The sequence below is a fragment of the Pinus tabuliformis genome, chromosome 6 (genome assembly GCF_031772625.1).
Source record: "Pinus tabuliformis cultivar Carrire ecotype Pingquan chromosome 6, CPIR1, whole genome shotgun sequence".
Classification (NCBI taxonomy): Eukaryota; Viridiplantae; Streptophyta; class Pinopsida; order Pinales; family Pinaceae; genus Pinus; species Pinus tabuliformis.
The window spans coordinates 1,131,128,789-1,131,153,880 of NC_142292.1; positions in this window are offsets into that span (position 1 = coordinate 1,131,128,789).

A 25,092-nucleotide genomic window follows, 5' to 3' on the forward strand; every position below is an offset into this window, starting at 1 on the left:
CCAATCCTATCTCTGTGGAACTTGAATTTACACTTCGACAATGCCTTAGTCAAAATGTCAGCATCTTGCTCCTCGTTCGAAATACACTGCAACAACATGGTCCTCTTCTCCACAAAGTCTCTGAGATGATGATGCCGAATGTCTATATGCTTGGACCTATCATGAAATACTGGATTCTCAGAGAGTTTGATACAACTCTGATTATCACAATAGATCATAGTTGGATCCATCCTCTGAACAAACAAACCAACTAGAATTTTCCGCATCTAAATGGCCTCACATGCTGCCTGACTTGCAACCATGTATTTAGCCTCTACTGAGCTAAGTGAAACTGACCTCTGTTTCCTGCTGTACCGAGAAACTGCAACTGAACCAAGGTTGAAAATTTGTTCTGATGTGCTCTTCCAATCTGATGGACTCCCTGCCCAATCTACATCTGTGAAGCCTTGTAGCTTCACTCCCTCTGATCGTTTGTACCATAATCCATATTGAGATGTGCCTCTGAGGTATATCAAAACATGCTTCGCTGCCTTCCAAAACAACTTGGTAGGCTGAGCCATAGCTTGACTTAGCTGGTTCACCGCAAAGCACAAATCTGGTCATGTGTTCACTAAGTACATCAGTGAACCCACAAGCTGTCGATACACAGTAGCCTCTACTACCTCACTTGAAGTAGCATCCACCTTCCTCCAGTTACCTACTAGAGGAGTCTGCATGGGCTTGCACTTCTCCATGTGGAATCTCCTAAGTATCTCATTGGCATACTTGCCTTGAGACACAAACACTTCCCCATCCTTCTGCCACACTTCCATGCCTAGAAAGTAGTGCATGAGACCCATGTATTTCATCTCGAACTCTCTTTCAAGGTCCTCGCAAGACATGATCAATTGATCATCACATGTCAATATCATATCATCAACATAAAGAACAATGATCAACTGATTACCTTCCACCATGATGTGGTACAAGTTCACATCCGTTTCACTCTTTGTGAAGCCCAACCCAGTGAAGTAGTTGTCGATCTTGGTGTACCAAGCACGAGGTGCTTGCTTCAGCCTGTACAAAGCTCTCTTGAGTCGGCACACATGCAACTCACGATCGAAGGTCTCAAATCCTTCCGGATACTCTATGTACACCTCTTCCTCAATCTTGCCATTGAGGAATGTAATCTTCACATCCATTTGATGGATCTTCCAACCCATTTGTGCTGATAGTGCCAACATCGATATGATAGATGAGTACCTTGCTACAGGAGCAAAATTCTCATCATAGTCGATCCCCTCGACCTGTGAGAAACCACAGGAAAATAATATTCCCTTATGTTTCTCCACACTACCATCAACAACATGCTTTACCTTGTAAAGCCAACGGCAACTCACAACTGACTTGTTCTCTGGTCTTGGAACCACATCCCAAACACTGTTTCGAACTATGGAGTCATACTCCTCCACCATAACATCAACACAAACTAGCTACTGCACTACTTCCTCAAAGGAAGATGGTTTGGTCTCTACACATTCCTCAACAAGGGCCATGTACCCAGTGTACCGCTCAGGTGACCTCCTCTGTCTGCGCTGAGAATATGGTTCTCCCACATTCTCTCTTATATCTGACAATAATCTGTTAGCTTCTCTCATGAGCTTCCACCCATCTCTCATGAGTTGATGTCTCCACTCCTGAAACTTCTACATGCGGCTGCTCCGCATCAGTCTGAGGCTCCTCCTCCTTAGGAACCAAGAGTTCCTCCTCTACCTACATCTTGAGCTCCCTCTCAAGGGAAAATTGCATGGCCTTCAATCATCGAACTTAAGATCTGTGTGAACCACTGTCCTCTGACTGGTAGGCAAATAGACCCGATAGTTGTGGGGAGTATTAGTGTACCCCACAAGTATCCCCAACTCTTCTATTGACTCTAGCTTCTTCCAGGCATCCTTGGTCACATGGCAATAAACCAATGAGCCAAAGATCTTGAAGTGACACACATATGGTCTCTTCCTGGAGAAAGCTTCCTCTAGTGTCTTCATCCCAAGTATGTGATGTGGGCTTCTATTCTGCAAGTAAACCGCTGTGTTGCATGCCTTAGCCCACAAATGAAGTGGTAGGCCTTGGTCATGCAGCATCGCCCGGGATGCTCCCACAATCGTTCTGTTCTTCCTTTCGGCCACCCCATTCTGCTATGGGTTATGGGGTGCCGTTAGCTCCCGTTTAATTCCTTCTGTAGCACAGAAGTACTTAAGCTCTTGAGAGACATACTCTCCACCATTGTCGCTTCACAAGGCCCTGATCTTCTTTCCTAATTCTTTCTCAACCAAGGCTTTGAACTCATAAAAACTTGAGAAGGTTTGATCCTTCTTCTTCATGAAATAGATCCAACATCTACGAGAAAAATCATCAATGAAAATCACATAGTACCTTTGTTTAGCGGTGGAGGCTGTCGAGAATGGTCCACACACATCTGTATGAACTCGCTCCAAGATTGCTTCAGCTCAACTATCTTGATCATGAAAGGAAGATTTTGCATACTTACCCAAGGTACAACCTTTGCATGTGTCCACTTGCTCAAGTTTACCTTTGGGAAGTCCGGTAGAAATCTGTTGCATTATCTTCAAGGCCCCATGATGCAAGTGGCCCAACCTTCTATGCCATAACTCGCCAATATCTTGGCTTTGCACCAATTCTGCTTTGGAACTTAATGTAGCATAATCATCTACCTCCAGCTTGTAGAGATTCTTCACTCGAATCCCAATCCTCTTGGTCTGACCCATGGCTATGTGTCTCAGGAACGCCTTTCCTTTACTGAAGACTACATCATAACCTATGTCTTCCAACATTGTGACCAATACTATGTTTGTATTTAGTCCAGGCACATACTTTACATCAGTTAGGGTGAGAGGAGCTCCATGCTCCCTCTAAAACACGACTGTACCTTCACTTGAAACATGGTACTTTCCATCATCGCCCATCTTTATGCACATCTGGAGGTCTTTCTCCTCCAAGGTACTGAATAAACTCTTATTGCCAGTCATGTGGAATAAGGCTCCACTATCTAGGTACCAAACACAACCCACCATAGATGAAACCATGCATGCGATGAGGGTAAAATCCAACTCGAACTGTGAGGCCAGTGCCTCACCATCTGACCCTTTCGAGGACCCCTTCTTGGATTTCTTAAATGGACAATTAGTTGCATAATGGTCCACCTCATGACAATTAAAGCATCACACTTTAGATTTGTCAATCTTCTTCCCACCATGGGAATAACTCGATTTGGAATGGGAAGCCTTCCCTTTCCCTTTCTGCGCCTTACTTGCTAAGGCTAGATTTTCTTCATCATCATGCTTAGATGAAGAGCCATCTCTGTTGCTTCTCCTGATCTCCTCCTGCATCAGATCTGACCACAGTCATTCCCAATCTGGCAGTTTCTCTCTTCCATTCACTGAGTCTTGGTAGCTATGCCAACTCTTAGGAATACTAAGGAGAGAAAGACTCACCATGTCATCATTGGCTATCGTGATTCCTACACTTCCAAGCTCATCACTGTAGGTGGTGAGCTTGTTCAGATATGTAGAGATCGTGTCACCCTTTTCACACTCGATTTTTCGAAGCTTTTCCTTCAGTGCCAACTTCCTCTGGTCACTGCTGTTCTGATATAGATCCTTCAATGTCTTGCAGATTGAAAACATAGTCTCCTTCCCATGGATACTCGAGACAATATGGTCTTGAACTCCCTCCAGAAGAATCCTCCTTGCTCTCGCCACACATTTCTTCCATTTCACCAATTCTCGGGCATTAGCTGCTGCTGGCTTGGGGACTTCTTGATCAATGAAGTCCTTCAAACCTTTGTCTTCTAATACCACTTCCATGTGATCCTTCCATGCTGTGTAATTCAAGCTACCATCCAGGGCATACTCAAGTCTCAAGCCATTGAACGCCATTGATGAACTTTGAGATGTGATAAGAAATCATTTTTATACCTACAATCAAGAACTTTAAACTTCAAACTTCCCCCTTCTTTGTATATTGTTCTCCGCTTTGATCACCTTTGCTCCGATACCATGAGGAAATTCTCACTGTAGATCACCTGATAATGCAATGTAACTAAAGCAAAATACTTGATCTACTTCTACTGTCAAACATACAGAAGCTTAATCGAGTTGAGCAAGATCAAAGATAACACATATAACAGAGAAGATGAATCAATCACACATGAAACATAGAATAATACTCTGTGGAAAGCCTCAGCTAAAAACCCTGCTATCTGTATTGTCATACAAGTGGAAATATCTCAGGATTAAACAAAGCTTTAGCTCACAAGCTATCCAGCTCTCACTACAATCCCTCACTGCTACTCATAGACAGAACAAACAACTCATATGCCTTTCCCTCTGTCCTCCAAGCCTCCTATTTCCTTGCGTTGTTTTCCCTGGGTGCTCCTACTGTAACCTTGTGTGCCATTGGTCTCACACACTGCTCCAACACACTGTAAAAATTCGCAAATCTCAAGGAATAAATTCCTTCTGCATGCAAGAGATTTTTGTATAGGAAAATTCTTGCAATTGATAGTACACTGTCCCTGCCTTTAATCTCAACTGGGTCTCTGTCTGAACTAACATGCATGAGTTATTTATGAGAGAATATTCAGTTATCTAGAGTACACTAGTTCATGCATGCATGCATTAACTAACTAAACTCACAATCAGTTCCACAAACTGTTTGGAACTAATCTAGCTAGACTTAACTCAGTTAAATGAGCTAACTAATTACAACTCAAATACAACTCATCCTTATCTCCTTAATTAAGAGATAACTGTTGCATGACTTCACAAAGACTTCATGTTTGAATTTCTCCAACTAATTAACTCAGGATGAATTAATTAATTATTTTTCAAACAGTTGGTGAGACTAATTCGAATTTTAATTCTCAATTTTAATTCAAGGACAAATTAAAATTGGAATATATCCTGAAATTCTAGCCTTAGCAATGCTATTTTTAGCATTTCTATTTTTTGCATTTCTTGTTGCTATTTTCAACAGTTAGAGTGCAAGTGTTGTGTTTTCACTAAGATTCACTTCGAACAGAACGTATTTTCCATTGGTGTATCATTAACTGAAGACAACAAGTTTTGTATAAAGAGAGAGGAAAACATATAACCAAGTGTTGATAGCTATACAAGTCCTCTTGTACTTTAGCCTGCTTGTCTTAAGAGTCGTACACGGTTTCATGCAAAACTAGCCTACAGACGTAAACAAGTAGACAAAACCATAAATAAAAGAATAGAAGCAAATGCGAAAGAAAATCAAGTAAGCAAAGCAGGGGAGCAAGCAAGCAAACAAATAAACAAACAAACAAAGCAAACATTCATGAAAGAAAACAAGACATAAAGCAAACACTACTTCTAATCCTAAGCTAACAGTGCATGGGTTTACTCACGTGAAGTGATATTTCCAATGCAACCACCGATGCATTGGTTGACCCATGTTGGTGAAGGAATGGTTTGCGAAAAGGGTAGTCAAGCGAACCATCAAACATGAAATATATAACAATGAAGACAAACACACTTCGAGTTTGAACGCATCCACAGAAAAGAAAAGAGTGAAAACACAAGACAAGCACTTTGTGGACTTAACATGGTGCTAAGACACACTGCGTGTAGATGATAAGCATGCGCACTCTCTTGACTGTTACAGACAAGCAAACATGAGAAAGAGAGACAACTTATGCTTTGTAAGTGTGCTTGTTGTGTAAGATTCCTCTAATGCATGAGTGATAGGATCATGTAATTTGGGTGGAGGAAGCGAAATCGGTGTGTTGGGTTGATCTTCAATGCATAGAGATGAGTGATGAGAAGCCTTGGGTGTTTCAAAAATTTCCTGATCGGAAGTGAAACTGACCTCAGGATAGCGAGGGCCTTACACAACCATCAGCTCCGACTGAAGTGCCTCGATAACTTGTGGGGTTTCGACTTCATTGACAGATAAATAATCATAAACATGTGGATTTGAAAGATAAACAATGATTGAATCAACATCGTGATCGAATACAGGAGTAAATAGATCACGACAACTATGATACGAAAAACCAATGAGTTCATCAACATCCTCATGGTATGATGAATCATACAGAGGGGTAGATGAGAAGCAAGGATGTTCACCCTCTGCGTTTTTGAAAAAAGTAGATGAAATATCAAGTGGATTTTCAATGAAATATTTGTCCTCTCCATTGTCAAATGATGGACTAGCATCACATGTGTTCTGCGAATGATCGGAAGTAGATGCATCGGTGGATGGATTTACACAAGGAAAATTGGGGATAACATAATCACCAAAGATGTCAGGGAAAATTAAAGGAGGTGCAAATGGAAGGAGGTCATCCTTCACCATAGGTTCATGCTCAGATTCCTAGTCAGTAAATGAAAGTGAAAGTTGGTTGTGTAACATCAACTTCATTGATGGATTGATCCTCGTTCACAACAAGTGTAGAGTCCGAAACGAAAGAACACAAGACAATACAATCTAGAGTATCAACAGAACGTGGGATAGAGGTTGAGGTAAAAAGTGCATATGACAACCCATAGGCTTCCTAACCAAATCTGCGCAGAAATTGAGAGTCGTGAGGGTGGCAGGATGTGACAGTTGAACATACTTGTGTGCACGCTTTCGCAAATCACTCTATGGGGTGGAGTTATTTTATGAGGGGATGACAGACAGTCACTTGAGACAGTGACTGTGTCCACTTGATATTGCACAGCTCCATCACCGAAGTATCCTGAGTGGGGTTTGATACAAAGTTATTTGATATAGACATACTCATATCTGTCCATAAGATATTGGAATTTCATCTGAATTTTCAGAGCTTGAAAAGAGAGAAGATGAAAGTGCTCCCAAAATTCCATATGCGATTCATGCAGGTTCTTCCGTTGTTGTAACATTTTTTTGTTAAGTGCTTCAGGATCAAAATGATGAAAAGCATATTCTATTAGATCACTGAACTGTTTGAATGAGTGCATGCAAATAGGAGGCAGCGTGCGGCACCATAGCAATGGGTATTTACGAAGTGTGTGTGAGAGAAACATACATAACTCTACTTCATTAAAACCTTCCACATTCTCCATGAATGCATGGAATTCATCTAAGTGCTCAGGCCAAGCCACTTCGCCTTCACCATCATACGCTAATTCTAATAAGTCATCAAATAACTCCCTCTTGACTTCAAAGGGATGTCCATTGGACAAACATTGCGGAGGGTTAACTATAACAATATCCATGATAGATATGCGAAGATTCAAAACCGATGGTGAGGACTCAACTTATGATATTCCCCTCCTTATAGTGCCAGAAATGTTGACAGTGTTGGACCCGCCAACATGTCAGGAGATCTCCTTGGTAAAAGTCCCAACTAGACCTCAGATCGTTTGGAGTAGGAGTCTCAATAGTGGGTACTACAGTATCGCCTTGACTACGGTTGCATGTAGAGGTAAGTAGGATGTCCTTGTTGGAAGCAAGGGTGTGACCTTGCAACAAGTCAAGGGAGGTGCATGAAAGGCTATAACACATGGAAGGGGAGAGGAGTGTGCCCCTTAGAAGCCTGTGATAACACGCAGCTTGAAAGGGAATACACGAGTTGAAAGACATCACGAGATGGAAAGACGGATAGACGAAAATCCAAAGTGATGAGTTATACCAACAACACGCTTCGATAAGATTCATACAAACACATATGGAATAGTCCATACATACATGCGTAAATTAAAACTACATACATCGTTAAAGTAACAAGGGTAACTGAACTACAATAACAATATACACATGAAACGTGCTGTCTCTGTTATATTAAAAGAGTGAAAGATCCAATCATACATACAACTATGAAAGCCACTAGCCCTAATAGTGGAACATTACAGTCACTGCTACCTGCTCCTCCAAAGAGATGTACTCGCTCTGCATTATGGAGAAGCCAAGGCTTGTTACAATACACTCCAAGCTTTCTCTAAGTTATACATATCAGAAGCTTGGCTCCCAAAAGCCCATACAATGAGTTATGAGGTTTTGTATATAGCGAAGGGTGGGGTGACCCTTGACATTCCCCTTTGTGACTCTTCACCTACCCTCATGACTCTTCAACTTACACATGACTGTTTACATTCTACTATTGACACTTGGTCTTTCACTTTACAAAATGTTTACAATACAATCTGCACATGTACCCATGTGAGACAAAAATGGGCTTGAGTAAGCCATGCAAGACATCACTGAGACCCGGATAGTTGTGGGAAGACTAACTCGTCGACATCCTCTTTTTGATCTATGGTGGTGAACTGATGCCAAGCTTGGTAGTCTGTTAGGGTGTCTACATACTCCGCGGTGACATCCTTTTGAAAGCAAACTCTTGCCTCCGTTGCATCTGGGTACACTAATTTGGCACCTTTGTCCAACTTCTCAGATAGCATGTGCAACATGGTCTTGAGTGCAGCTGAACATATGACATACTGGTGCATAGTGTCCGCGCTCATCTGAAAATCTGCGCTGGTGGCTATGCACATCAACTGCTCGAAGTACATATCCAGCTCTAGTCGGACTTGGTTCTTTGCTTTCACCTTGATGAGTGTGCCAATGGATGGGATCGCATGCGTGTGCACAATGACATCCATGCTCCTGAACACTTGTGCATGTGAAGCATGTAAGTTGGTGATGAGTTGTGGGAATTCCTCATAGTTCTGGATCTGACTCTGGATGCGTGCCTTCAACTCCACTGCCTTTGGCTTCATCATCTTTTGCAAGTACAACATGATTCCATTGTACCTCATTGTACATATTTGCATGTGATCCAAAAAAATGTGTATGTTTTTCAAGATGAGTGCTCTCCTAACACAGTGCTACTACCAACCATTAAGATGGACAACTGACTTATGCACAGTGACGAACCTGAAGTACAACTTCCACATGATTGTCTCAAGAGACGATACTCCATCAAGTATCACTTTCTTCAACTCTTCTCTGGTGGATTCTGTAGCTTTCTCTTCTCCTTGGTTGGCCACATGCAACTCCTTAGCCATGCACTCGTTCTCAGCTATCAATAATATCACACTTGAGCTGGTGGCTTTGGTATATGCCTTTGTAGCATCGGCCAATGTAGCTAGGTGTATGCGCACATTAGACACGATCACTCGTTCTTGAAAATGTACATGAGATACATGGACATCTAGAGTGGGCACTCTGCATGACTACACAACTCTGTGTTGTGACCCGTCAAAGGATATGTTGTGCACATCTATTTCTGGATTTTCCTCAAGGATTTAAGTGTCTCCTTATTCACTTGGGACTTGCTCTGCTCTCGGATCTGGTGAAGCTGGTGGAGTGACCTCTTGGTCTTTGGCCATGAGGTCCATATCCTGATCTTGCTCTCACTGAACCACATCCGCATCCATTTATTCCAACCTCTATTGAATCTCTTGAGAAAAGTCCTGTTCTTGTGACTGCTCACCCTATTTTCTATCTGCCAGCTGTGATGAGTCAATAACCTATCTTGGCATAGTTTCATCAATGTGTGCATGTTGCATCTCTTGTTGTTCCTGTTCCTACTGCACTTCCTTCTCTCTTCTGCGCATCTCTTGTTCTTCCTTTATTTATTGCTTCAACTCCTGCAACTTCTTCTCTGTCTCCTATAATTTTTACTTCTCCCTTTGTCTTTTCACAATCCTTCTGTTGCGTTGTCACTTCTTTGCCCCAATCACCAAATCTGCTCTCATTACAAGTGGATCTTCTTTGAACTTGCAACTTTTCTCTACCTTTGCGTTGTCGGCAATCTTCCTCTTTCCTTTTTCATTCTTAGGTCTACTGCTACTGATGTTGTTGCTCTCTAAGATGTTGTTTCTTTGTATACTGCTAACCATTCTACAACCACTTTGACTAGTTGATTGAGCCTTGAGGAGTTATAACAGTATCTCCATTTGTCTTCCTCAGGCCAATGTCATGCCCCGTCGATCCAAGGATGATACACTCTCACATAATGGTCTTCCATGAAGCGATGTGGGTCATATGAATTGAAACTTCTGTTGCCAAAGGTGAGCCTCTTAAATTCCTCCATCTCAGCCTCACCATGATTGAGATTCTGGATCTCATATAATCCGATCTGCAAAGGAAGAGTGGGCCAAGGTGCCTTCTTCTTCCTGTGTAGTATCTCTAAAAACCCTATCAAGATGTGGTATGCAACCTCTTGCATGACCATCTTGTCAATGGAAAACTTTGGTAAAACACGTAGAGCTTTCTTTGCACTGTACATCTAGATGAAGGTGCCAAGGGGTGAGGCATACCAATCTACTATGTTAACCAATGCCTCCATCGTTATCTATGACATGCAAGGAAGATCCTGCTCAAATATCATCCTGTACACTGGGCTGACAAAGTGGTCTGATAGTTGTAGTATAACTCCACAGAAACTGCACTTGAAGAACAACCTGCAATAGATTTGCACAGAGTTTATCAAGGTGTACATGTCCAGCCCAAGCTAAGGAACTGTTGACGGGCACAGATTGCATCAAGTATGTAAGCGGACATGAAAATATTTGCTTGCTAACCCTTGGGCGGATGTCGGGCATTTGTTACTTGCCCCTTTAGCTGGACAACCAACATGTTGGATCAATTGAAAGGTATTCGTTCATTCACTAGCTGATCTAAAACAATCACCCAACTTTGCGGGAAGGTCTCTGTGCTCTCTTGGCCGTATAAGCGGCATGCGAAGATGACCAAGAAATGATAATCCTTCCAAAATGTCTTCATATTTTATACTTGGATGGGTTTTGTCCTAAACTTAGATGATGCTCTCACCCAACTATTCAAGATGTCTCTTGAGTTTGCGCTACTGTTAGGATTGGTGAAGGGTGCATCCATTGTGATCACCGACTGTGGAAAGTGATACATCTCCCGAAAGTTATCTACACTAAAGGTAGCAATTTTTGTTCCACTAACACTACTCAACACCATTGTTTCTGGATTAGTATACGAGACAATCCAGTGGATCATGTCCACGCATGGAAATGCGGGATACCTGCATGAAACTCGGTACAAGCCAGACTTGTGTATGTTGACATAGACTCTGCGGTCCTCCAGATTCTCCTAAAAGGTGCCTGAGAAGATGTCATTGATATCCTGCCATTTGATCTTGATATCCTTGTCTATGAAAATATTAGTGTCTTCATAGATGGGCAAGCTCATAGACACTTGCTCGACCATATCTCCGGTTGCACTCTCAATGGTGTCCTTTGACTCTACTCTCTTGGAAGCCATTGTACCTGTACTACTGAGAGATTGATGAACACCTGTGATACTTGGAGACAGAGCAACACTCATGGAAATAAAATTTTCAGTTGAAAACAAAAATTAACTTGAGTACTAACATGCAACACACCTGGGTGATTGACTGGGAAATTCGCTCAATTTTCTCTGGGAGGCTGGGAGATTGGCTGCCAGAACTGCATAGAGCAGAGTCCAGACTTCCAGTGAGTTGACTGACTACTGAAATTGCGTAGAGCACAATCCAAAATTGCATTCAACTGAGTGACTGCTGAAACTACATAGAGAATATTCCATATTTGTTTGTTGAGGACTAAAACTGCGTAATGCACAGTTTCAGCGAGCATGACTGCAACTCGGGAAAATTACATTGCTCAATTCCAGGGGCCAACTGAGGCAGTGCCTCTCAGAATTGAGCAGAGAACACTCTGGGAGACCAGTGTGAGGTAAGGTTTGCACAATTTTTGGGAGCAAGCCAAGGCCTTCCATCCGAGAAATACGCAGTGAAAGCCGGCCAAGGCAGGGTCCGGGCCAAGGCAGCTCGGACCCGCCGACAGGAAACTAATAATAGTAAGGAATGAATGCATGTGTGAAGCTAGGTGCAGACATGAGTTGATGAACATGCATGCAATCAATAAGTTCAGGATTCAGTAAGAAGGGAAAACAACGAAGTGTGTGAAGCAAGTCACTGCAACGACGATTATAAGTGGAGAAGCTCTGTCATGCATGCGACAACAAGGAAATGTAATGGAAAACTTGAAACAATGCTTCTACAAGCCATCATGCATTAAAATGACAACAAGTGTTCAAAAAAACCAAGGAAACAACACTCACACAAAGCAAAATAGAAAAAGCAACAGAAAAGCAACAAAAGACATGAAAAGCGAACTTACCCAGAAAAATTTGTGCTAAGTGTGTCGAAGGTTCCTATATGTGTTGGGAATGCCAGAGCTCCAAAATCAAAGTGAAGAATGATCTCTGAGGCACCGAATAAATAGTTTTGACAGGATCGAGGCTTATGATGCGCATGCCACAAATCTAGGAAAAAGTGACACTTGGCAGGAGGTTTTTGAAACGACTTTTGCATGTAACCCCATATGCTAAAAATAGATCCCTAAAATCTAGGGATGCTTTTTTATTTTTGCCTTTTTCTTTTTCGGGAAAAATTTCCCATGCATGCAAGGCAATATTGCACAACCTTGGAGGGAACTGGTCAACCTGTGAGCACATGTAATGGACAACAAGCTTCAGGATGAATTCTGCGTAGTTTATGGGCAGAGTGAATTTGGTTGCCCCTCAAGCTTTGTGAAATTTCTGTACTAAAGCCAAGGTTTCCAACCAGAACTGTGCAAATTCTGAGAGCAAGCCCAATGATGGGATGCTCTGCGCAATTTTCAAGGGGAAGGAAACCTGGATGTTGTGTGCAATTTCAGAGAGTAGTTGACTGCCTTGATGCTCTATGCAATTCTGGAGAACAAGGCTGGTTTCCCTCAAGTTTTGCGCAATTCTCCAATCCAACACAAGAACTGGTTGAAGACCAAGTCACAGGAAGTCAACTTGCAGGTGAAAGGCAACAAGTTAGTGAACACAAGCTGATAAGCCAAAGAAACTCAACTAAAAGCATAAGTACCTGGGTAGTGTAAGACATGCTGCTAAGGATGGTTGGTAGGGGGCTCCAAAACGAAGCTAAGGCAAAATTTTGGAGGATGGTTGTAGCCACTACAACACAATGTTACAATACATATATAGACATGTCGAAGCATTCATAAACCCAAATCCATTAAACTTGGATTAGAGCATAACCATAGTTCCCTTGACCGGATCTACAAAATACCATGGGAAGAAAACCATCATGCTCAAAACCATGTGCAAAATCAATGCACAAAACCATGAGTTGGTCCGCCCACCATCTTTGGGTCCACATATATATAGGAAAAAAATAATTCCTGGGGTGCTACCCCGGACCTCGTGTAGGCGGGCTACCAGCCCCTATAAACCCCCAACAGGGGGGGCAGTAGCCCCCCTTATGACCCCCACTGCACCCCGCGCAATGTACAGGAGGAGTTATTGCCCCCCATGCGTGCGACTAGTTGTGGAAAAAATGCAATAGCTAGAGCTAATGGATAGGACTCCATCTAAGCTATTGCTGCAAAAATCTCCTCATATTCAATGCCTTGTACCTAGGAGATGCCCTTAGCTACTAACAAATATTTTTAATTTGTAATAATCCTATCAATATCCCTATTATCCTTAAAAATATACTTACATTGAACAAGTTCCCTGCTGGGTGGAAGTGGAACTAATTCCCATGTGTTGTTCTCCACCAAGAAATTGTACTCCTCTTTCATTACTACATCCCATAAGGGGCTTCCTTCAACTTATGCATAATTATAAGGATTTTATCCAAGTAAAATATAGTTATGAATATGAAATAAAGGCCCCATGGAAACAAGAACTTGTGAAAGGTCACAAACTGTGATCTAGTTCTTTGTGGATTGAATAAATCACTAACTAGTTCTAGTTCTAGATCTAGTTCTTAAAGTGTCTTCTCTACCAATTGATTTTTTCACTTTGGATATGCAATAGCATGCCACTTATAAGAAAAATCATATTCTAAAATCTGATTTGAATAAGTATCTCTAAGATCTATAACCAAAGGTGGTGGCGATAGTGTAGTAAAATTATCTAAAGGTAACTAGAAGGGAACTTCTACAAATTGGACACTCTTATGTAAGAATAAATTATATGTAGAAGAGTATAATAACCTATATCATTTAATTCCCTATGGATACTCCATATATACATTCTTTACTCTAAGGTTTCAAATATTTTCTCCTATCAAAAGGGATCTTAGCCCATACATGAAAATTGAAAAGTTTGAAGTGAGTAATAATCATTTTCTTCCCTATCAAGGCCTCATAAGGAGTGATTCCATTTATTTATTTATGAGGAATTATATTCTAAATATAGGTTGCATATTTTATAGTCTCATTCCATAACTTAAGAGGAAGCGATCTAACGTGCAACATATTATTAGCCATCTCTTTCAATGTTTGAAGAGCCTCAAAATCAGCCTATTCAAAGCACCTACCAACCATTTCCATGCCTCACCCCAAGCCTAACCTTGCATTTCCTTACACTTTATTATTATTTCTTTCCATTCTGTGCCTTTAATTGCATCTCGAATACAAAATGTGATTATTACTATTTTTATACATTTTCTTGCTAAATTGGTTCGCATTTCAGTAAATTTTCTTATCTAATGGTTGTGAGGCATTGCAGTCTCCTTTTTTCCTAAGTCCTAGGGTGGATGACTCCTTGTTACGAGATCGAGCATTATATTACATCTACTAGAATTAGGAGCCATCCTAGATAGCTATGGGAAGGAAGGATGCAATGTTCAGTTTACATGCCAACATGGATACTTCTGACTACGACCAACATAGTTAGGGCGATTTTTATTTTGTTATCTTTTTATATTAGCCAAGTTTTTATTTAGAATGAGACTATTCAATGATAGTTAGGAAATTTCATCCACTGTCATTTTTGGAAAGAGTAGCCACTTAGTTATAATACTTTTCCTTTTTATTCAGATTGGATTGGTTGATAGTATTATATATTTCTCTGTAACCAACCGAAGAAAGCTTATTCATAATGTTATTGTGAGACTGCTAAAGTGGATGAACTAAGTTCTAAAATCTATATTGCATTTTGATTACCATATAATATAATTCACATTGTTGTTTTTTTATTTGTTGGAGTAACAAGTTCTTTTAACTTTAGTGCTTCTAGCTAGGCAGTGCCCCTGGTCTAAAATGCACTTGCATGGATTATGTGTGTTTCTTAGATTTAGTGTGATGCTTTACTATTTATATAGATTTGTAATGTTAATACTATAAAATTGTTATTTTGTATTACTTTCGTTACAACTGGTTAATATTATTGATTTTTTTTTTTGAGCATCGCATTTGAATTTGAATGAGCAGGATTATTACTGTGTGTTAAGGAGAATACTACCTAGGGGTCTACTGAAGGGTTGAGAGATACCCTTAGGACTTAGACTTGTATTTCTCTTAATTGTATAGTTTTCTTATTCTTTTCAACATGAGTGTGAGTTGATTGTTAGTTGTTATTGCTACTGGACCTTGTTACACATTGATGAATGAAAATTTCTTTTGAAGATTAGTGAATATTGGATATTTTCTAATTAAATGAAGTATGAATCATGTCTACAAGAAAGTAATTATTTATTGAATGCTGCAACGTGTGCTATAATTTACCAATAAGATCTAATATGACATATATTGTGCGGGTGCCTCATCAACATATAAGCCTTGGTTGATAATTTAATAACTCACAATTTAAGCAATTAATTTTCCCATCATTTTTGGAATCATTTCCAGGGAGGTGCCAGGGAATAGGTGTTGATTGGCCAAAATATTTCCTCATCTATAGTATCTAAGCATCCTAGAACATTGAGTGGTGGGAGTGGTAAGATGAGAGGTAAGAACTTGCGATTCCATGTTTTGTGGGTTTCTTTCCTCACTAGATCTAGATGATGTTTGTCTTGTATGAGTCGAGGGAGAGGTAGAAAAGGAAAAAGTAAGGTAAAGTTCGATACTCCAATTATAAAAGATAAAACATAATGACCCCCCAGTACTAACTTGGCAGGTAGCAACATTGATTGGAGAAGAGAAGGTGAAGTGCTGAAGAATTTAGATGAAGTGTCAATAGCTGGGAGAGAAGATCACTACGCCACTTCCTCCAATGGTCATGTTATCGAAACAATAATGGGAAGAGGAGTAGGGTTACCACTTCACAACAACCCAACTACTGGACTTCTGCCCCTGGAATCTAAATTTAGTTCTATTGGAGGTAATAGAATGGCCAAAGGAGAAGGTGAGATGAACTATCCAAAGAAAGAGAATGAGGTGACTTTCGGTTTTCCAGTTGTTATTCCAATTGCTAACGTACAAATGAAGAACATTTCCCCAACAATACTTCTGTGCTTTCAAGGACTGGTAAGTGAGGATCCTGATACTTTTTTATTTGAATTTGACATCTTATGTTATAGTATGGATTATTTGACTTACACATAGAAGTTGAAGTTATTTCCGGATACCTTAAAATATTATGCTTTGAGGTGGTTCATGGGACTACCAAAAAAGAGTATCACCACTATGGAAGGCATGAGATTGAAATTCCTTAAGAAATACCGAGATTATTGCAAGGCTCATGAACTGAAAGAGGAAATTTTTAGAATGGTGCAGAGGGAAGATGAAAGTTTAGAAGATTACTTGGAGAGATTTTTTTACATAATCTTCAACGTGTCAGGAAACTTAAGTGCAACAAAGAAGATTCTTTTCTTAAAGGGTGTGGTAGAAGAATCAATGAAAGCGCTAAATTTTATGGGAGCAGGAGATATCTCGGTGTTTACTTTAGATGATATCACCAAGTTTTGCAAGAGATATTCACATGGATATGGAAAAATAATGAAAAGATCTCATGATCTCCTTAAAAATCAGAAGTTGACTTTCAGTGGAGTGACCAGGACGGAATTGGGAGATATTCTGAAATATTTTAAAATGAATATATTAAGTAATTTAAGTATCCATATTAACACTAGTTTTTTAATAATAAACATGAGGAAGAGTGAGCCTCCCTTGCTATATTCTGTCCCAGATGTCAGAAGAAACATCCTAGAAAACATTGTCCTCTCGATAATCTCACTGTTTGTGCCATGTGAAGAAGATCATTATATGAATTATTGTCCTTATCTACCAAGAATCAAATGATATACCACAGGGATGAGCCTATAGTAGAGCAGTTGTATTCATTAGCAACCAAGAAGTCGTGGTAGCCAAGGCCTCAAAGTACATCTTTTGATTTTGGTGCCACAAGTTTTTCATAGCTTTCTAATTTATAGTATGCACCATGAAATGTTGCCACACCATGGCAGATGTGCCCATAATAGCCTCCTCAGAGCTAATCTTAGCAACAATGTTGGTGAGGGCTAGGTTATGGACCTCAACCCCCATATCCTTATCTTCTACCACTTCAGTATGCCCCACATTCTCAAACGTTCTTACAGAACTACCATATGCCAACATATCAACAACAAACTTCAAGCACCTAATACAACTACCTTCTACCCAATCTTCTAGGTTGAACCAGTTTCCTATTAAACCTATCACTAACTTGAATAATAATGTAGCCTAACCTATCCTGCAAGATGAGTTGTAGCCCTTCCCAACCTATGTTATCACTCTTGTAGAAGTACATGATATTCATTTACGATCAAAGAAAGTGTTGTCGAATTCCATCCCCATTATTGCAGAATAAGAAAGAGAGGAAGAAGATCCTACCCTTGTAGAAAGAACTAATGGACCTACACCCCCTCATCAAGAGAATAAGACATTTAAACAATTGTCAAATACCCCTTTTCTTGAGAGGTTGAATGAGAGTGAATTGATAAAACCTCATAAACATGATGTGATTAACGAATTGAGGAAAATTTGTTAAAATTCCCCTGCTATAGGTTATTCAAAATATACCCATTTATTCTAAAACAGTAAGGGAGTTGTGTTTGAAGAAGCCAGGGAGTAAGCGAAAGGATCTACTAACTATTCATATTCTTGGGGAGTGTGTTGATGTGATTACTAAAAATAATTTAATGAAAAAATATCCCAATCCTGGAATTCCTATTGTTTTAGTGCATATTAATGGAGTATGCATTCCCAATACTTTGATTGACCTTGGAGTGACCATCAATGTCATGACTACACATACCATGAATCTGCTTGAGCTAACTAATATTCTTCCTACCCCAATTATTCTCGAACTAGCTTTTGGATCGTCACCTGTGAAGAAGCTGGTACCGGGTCTATTTGCGGATCAACTCAAACTGGGATTCCTATTGTTTTAGTGCATATTAATGGAGTATGCATTACCAATACTTTGATTGACCTTGAAGCGACCATCAATGTCATGACTGCACATACCATGAATATGCTTGAGCTAACTAATATTCTTCCTACCCCAATTATTCTCGAACTAGCTGACCAATTTAGGATTATGTCAGAAGGAGTTTTGGATGATGTAATTGTTTCCCTTGATTCATGGGAATATCTCACGGACTTCATGGTTGCACAAACCAAATCTACAACTGGAGGGCTTCCAATAAATCTTGGGAGGTCGTGGCTTTCTACTACAAATGCATTCATAGGCTGAAGGTCTGCTAACATGCTCATTTCCCACGGTGGAGTTGTAAAACAAATTACCTTGTATCCATCTACAAAATATCTCACAAAATCGGAGGAAGCCCCTCGGTTTTATGACTTGACAAGTGACAAGGAAACGGTCCAGCACATGTGTAAGATCGATAAGGTAAACAATTTTTAGGAAGGTTTTGAAGAATGTCAACTTAATTCTATTTTATGTAATACAAGTTCTTATGGTTCTGAAAATCATTCATTTGAGCATGTTTTAAAGAGTGATGTGCAAGAAATGGATGGTTTGACATTTTTGTCCTCATTATGCAATGCTACTAAAGCACTATCCCAAGAAATAGAACCATGCTATATTTATGTTGAAGTAAGTCTTGGTCAATTCTTGAATATCGATGTTGAACTTACTAATGAGCAATGAAAAATAACTGATGTAGGTTCTATAGGAACAAATAAAGGCCTTTGCATGGGATTAGTGAGACATAAAGGGGATCTATCATGCAGTCTGTTCTCATCATATTTATACATAGGCCAACGCCGGTCCTGTTTGGAAACCTTAGAGGCATATGAACCAACACTCAAGGAGGTAGTAAAAGAAGAACTACAAAAGCTCCTCGATGCAATCTTAATCTACCTTATATCTGATAGAAAATGGGTTTCCCCCTTAGTTTTGGTTCCCAAATATTTAGGGAAATGACGAGTGTGTGTAGACTTCCGGGAGTTTAAAAAGCCACTATGAAGGATTATTCCCCTCTTTTATTTATAGATTTGGTCCTAGACACCTTAGTAGGAAAGAAATATTTCTCGATCTTAGATGGGTTTAGCGCGTACAACCAGATTGAGATAGCTCCAAAGGATCAAGATAAAACTACTTTCACTTGTCCCTGGTGAACTTTGCCTTATTGAGTTTTACCTTTTGGGTTGTGTAACTCCCCACCCACCTTTGAAAGAGTAGTATTGGACATTTTTTTTGATTTGATCAATGACTATGTCAAGGTGTACATGGAAAAACTTCACTGTTTATGGGGATTCCTTCAAGGAAGCTTTGGAAAATCTTAAAAAAAATATTAATTAGATGTCAAGAAGCACACCTTTCCTTGAGTAATATAAAGTGTAGGATGATGCTAACTAAGGATGTTGTGCTTGGTCATGTCGTTTCTCCTACAGGTAACGAGGTTAATCCCGCCAAGATCAAGGTCTTATCCCAATTACCAGTTCTTACAATGCGAAAAGAGATGAGAAGTTTCCTTAGTTTTGCAGGGTATTATCGATGCTTTATTAAATGTTTCACAAAGATTGCTACACCTTTCTTGAAATTATTGTCTAAAGATGTTTTATTATGGATTGAGCAGTGCCAAAATGCATTTAAGACTTTGAAAGAAAAAGTCTTTATTTCTCCTGTTTTGAGGGGACCCGATTGGGATTTACCCTTTCATATTTCCACAAATGCCTCATAAATAGCTTTGGGAGCTGTCCTTGGGAAAAAAAGATGACATTTTTTATTATGAAATTTATTACACTAGTAAAATTTTAACCCCTGCTAAATTGAACTACACTATGTCAAAGAAGGAGTTCCTTGCGATGGTGCATTCTATAAACAAGTTTAGGCATTATATTATAGGTTATGACTTCTTAATCCATACATGCCATACAATGATCCATTTCCTCATGAACAAAATGGTAGCTAGAGGTTGGATCATGAGATGGCTTATCTTATTATAGAAATTTAATGTTATCATTGTAGATCGGTCTAGTGAAGATAATTTGGTCGTTGATTTCTTTTCTAGGTTACAACATGAAGAAAATAATGTTGCTGTAAATGTGGATTTTCCTGATGAACAATTATTTGCGGTTTCTACTTACCTACCTTGGTTTGGAAATATTGTAAATTAACTTGCCATAAGAAAACTACAAAGCTTCCTGCTCGTGAGAAGCGCAAGATCATAAATAGAAGTTCCTCATATTCTTGGATTAAAGATGATTTGTTTTATACAAGTGCAAATATTATCATTAGATGACGCGTACATGAGGATGAAATGCCTAACATTTAAGATCTTGTCACAATGAGCCTTGTGGAGGCAATTTTTTAGATAAACGCATTGCCTACAAAGTATTGTAAGCTGGGTATTATTGGCCCAACTTGTTTCAAGATGCAAAGAAATATGTGCACCAGTGTGATAACTGCCAAAGGATGGGGTTTCCAGTTCAGGAAAATGAAATTCCATTACAACCATAGGTATTGTTCAAACCATTCGAGGGGTGGGCCCCATATTTCGTAGGCCCAATCACACCAATGTCCCAAAAAAATTATATATATATATATATATATATATATATATATATATATATATATATATGTTAGTGTGTATGGATTATGTTATGAAATGGGTTGAGGCCAAGCCACTAGCTCAAGTAAATGAATAGGTAGTCACAACTTTTCTATGTGAGGAGATTTTTACTGGGTTTGGTGTGCCAAGGGAGATAGTTGTAGACCAAGGGACAAAATTTACATCCAACTTGATCAAATTTATTATGGAACAATAATAGATTTAACACCAGACTTTAACACCTTATCACTCTAAGGAGAATGGGAAAGTAGAATTCACGAATAAAGTATTAGAGGGAATTATCACTACGACTATTCAGATCCATCATAAATAGTGGGTGGATTGATTAATTGAATCTCTCTGGGCCTACAAAACAATGTGCAAGAGTACTACGAGATGCACACCATATGAGCTAGTCTAAGGGAAACAATTATTACTATCGATTGAGTTTCAAATTCACATATTCCATACTGTCGCTCAGTTGGGTCTGGATTCAAGCAAAGCACAAGAGCAAAGAGATTGTTATATCTAAATCAATTGGATGAAATTAGGCATGATGTAGTCCAACATAAAGTACTGGGATAGGAGCATCGAAATAAGTGGCATGATAATATCATTCTGCAGAAGAAATTCCAACAGGGAGACTGGGTTCTCCTTTTTATTCTAGATTTAAGGATTTCAAATGGAAATTCACTACTCACTTGTTGGTACCATATGAAATGGACACTGTTTTTGAAAATGGGTTAATTCAAATCAAAACCATTGATGAACAATAAATGTATTTTCTTGTGAATGGACATAGGATGAAGTTCTACCGAAAGTTGATGTCCAAGGAGGAATTTGTAGCTGAAATATTCAAGGACAATGGGATGGAAGTGGAGAAGTAGGGAGATTATCTTCCCGTTGCTATTTCCTCTTCTTAATTGTTCTCTTTTTTGTTAAAAACAAATTATATATATATATATATATATATATATATATATATATATATATATATATATATATATATATATATATATATATATATATATATATATATATATATAGATATATATATATATATGGGCCTAATAATGAAAACCACCTTGTGGCATGATTAGGCTATTAAAATGTTGTTATCACATCTTTATTCTCTAACTCATAAATCTTCCATATTTCTTTTGTTATCTCGTGTTAGTTGATGAGGAATTCTTAAGGGCCTCCTTCGAATGGTTCTTCCCCCATCACCTTCAACATATTATCTAGGGAGGGGGACCAGGGATTATTATAATACCTTGAGACTTGCATGCATCAATGGGAGGTTCTCTTGCTGAAAATACATATAGGGACCTAATAATGAAAGCCACCTTGTAGCATGTTTAGGTTGTTAAAATGTTGTTATCATATATTTATTCTCTAACTCATAAATCTTCCAAATTTCTTTTGTTATCTCATGTAAGTTGATGAGGGATTCCTTAAGGCCCTCCTTATAATGGTTCTTCCCGCATCGACTTCAACATATTATCTGGGGAGGGGGACTACGGATTATTACAATACCTTGAGACTTGAATGCATCAATGGCAGGTTCTCTTGTCAAAAATTAGTGGGAATACATCAGTGTCTTTTGGTTACCGGAACTTGTAGGTGACTCAACTTCAACACATCCATTTGTACCTCTCAAGATGTATTGGGGTACCTTAGCTTGCATTGACATTAAAGGTGGAAGGCCTCATGTTGGTTAACAACATACATAAATTGTTGGTAATCCAACGATTCTCTCACATGCTCGACTTGAACCCATTTATTCACATGGTGAGAGATTATACCCAAAATGGTGGAACATGTGAAGGCTTGTGACTTTTTTCAAGATGACAACTACCAGATTCAAGCCTGGTCAGGGAAATTACTAGAATTCATTCTGAGAATTATGACCAAACCCTCTACTTGCAACAACATTTTATCGTGTCGAATTTATTAGTGACAACTAGAGTAAGAAGACAGAAGCAGATTCAGCGAAAGAAGTCCAACATGGTGGCAAGTTAATTGTTGAAGTCATCAAAACTAAACTTTCATTAGGATTTAGCAGTTACTAGATTAAGAATCAATTTCAGATCGTACATATTTCCCAATAACTATAAGCCAAAAATGCATGGTCGAGACAACTTGTTCTCGAAACTGCCAGAAAAGTGGATGAAATTACAAGGTTTGCCTCAGTAGTTATCATTATATGAACTTTGTAGGTTTTAATCTTGTACAAAAATTACCTGCATACAAATTCTAAAAACAGAAAATAAACAATGGCGAGAGCATAAAACATAAAACAAATATACACAGAGATTTTCCCTTGGATCCCAAAACCGGGACTACCAGATTGATTTTTCATTATATTCCTTTCAATTGTAAGATACATATATATAAATGCTGAAGGATCCATAAACCCCAGTACATTAATAATGGATTAGAACATAACCGTAGTTCCCTTGACTAGATCTACAAAATACCATGGACAAAAAATCATCATGCCCAAAACCATGTGCGAAATCCATGCACAAAACCATGTGTGAAATCCATGCACAAAACCATAGGTAGGTCCACCCACCTAATATAGGGTCCAAAATACTAGGGTCCTTCGACAAGGGGGCATCCACCCCCCATGTGACCCCCCGCGTAAGAGGTAGTCATGGAAAAAATATAACACACACCCAACATTCTCCCGCTTGTTGTTTTTTTTTCCAAAGGGGCCCACAAAGAGAGCTTAGTCATTGATCCACCCCCCTACAACACCCATTGTTTATCTACACCAAGAGAACTTCTTAGTGCTCATAGAATTTGTAAATGCATCTACATTATTCTTCAAAGTGTCCACCTTTACCAACAACACCTTTTTATCCTCAACCATATCTCTCACAAAGTGATACTGAACATCAATGTTCTTTGTCTTTGAATGATAAGCATGGTTCTTTGCCAAGAAAATTGCACTTTGGCTGTCACAATCTATCCTTATAACTCGTTGTACTGACCCCATACTTGAACACAATCTCTGCAATCCAACTGCTTCCTTGCTTGCATGAGTGGATGCCATGTATTCTTCCTCTTTAGTTGAAAGTGCCATTGATCCAGGTGGTTCCAGACACATGCTGAAGTCCCAGAGGACTCAGAAAGGGTCAAAATTCAAAGTGGCTAGATTACTTCCAAAACAACACCAGATCAAAGTGCTCGTCACCCTGATTCCAATGGTACGAATGACACTCAAATCCGAGCTCATATGCGGGAGAAAAAGCCAGTCAAAGTTGAGAAATGAGCCAAGTTTAAGTGTCCTACAAATTCACCATCAACCGGTGTGGGAACCTAGCTCCCGAAAATGGGAAATTTTGTTGGATACTTAATTTGTGTAATATCCCTTATATTAGACAAAATCAAAACAATGTTTCTTGTATTAAAAAAATAAAAAATATATATATTAAAGAGGTGGCGAGCCATGACCCCCGCCACCCCCACCAGACCCAAAACTGTTATAACACATTAAAAATGAAATAGGGTGGGTGGGCCACCTTTGATGGATTCAGCCCACACCCCAACTACAATGCACAACATACACTATTTATGGGCCGACGGGAATCGAACTTGCTCGACCATGTGGCCGGCCCGCTCCACGGGCAACCCAACCTCACTCTAACGGTTACCATGTGACAACCAAAATCTACCCATTTAATATAATAATTAATGAAAAGAGTTGCAACAAAATAAACCACACCCTAATAAAAATATGCATGCTAATTCTTTGGGGAGGCAGGATTTGATCCCTCGACCTCCTCTTAACAAATTGCTCATTTTACCAATGCGTCCAAACAACTTGCTTGTTTTATCTACCAAAAAAATTTATTATAAAACCACATTTCTTCAGTGCACCGAGGCCAAGGAAAAGCACGGAGTTTGAGACAATTTTTTAATTAATTTCAGGTGGAACCATGAGCGTGGAGAAGAGGCAGGCAAAACCATGATTGAGCCCAACTTTTAGGAGGGCGAAATTTTTCCAGTATCCAAATTGGACAAAATTTATGTCGATCCTACACCTCTCGGCGACACGAACCTGATGGTGTAGACATAATTTTGGTCTGAGGAGCATATATTCAGATGAATCAGAGGAGGGAATATTTGAGGAAAATAGGGGGAATCTAAAAGATTCCTGTAGCCCCAGATTTTCACTTTGTCAGAATTCAGAAATTTGACAGTCGATTTTACACTCTTCGACGCCACGAATTTGATGGTGT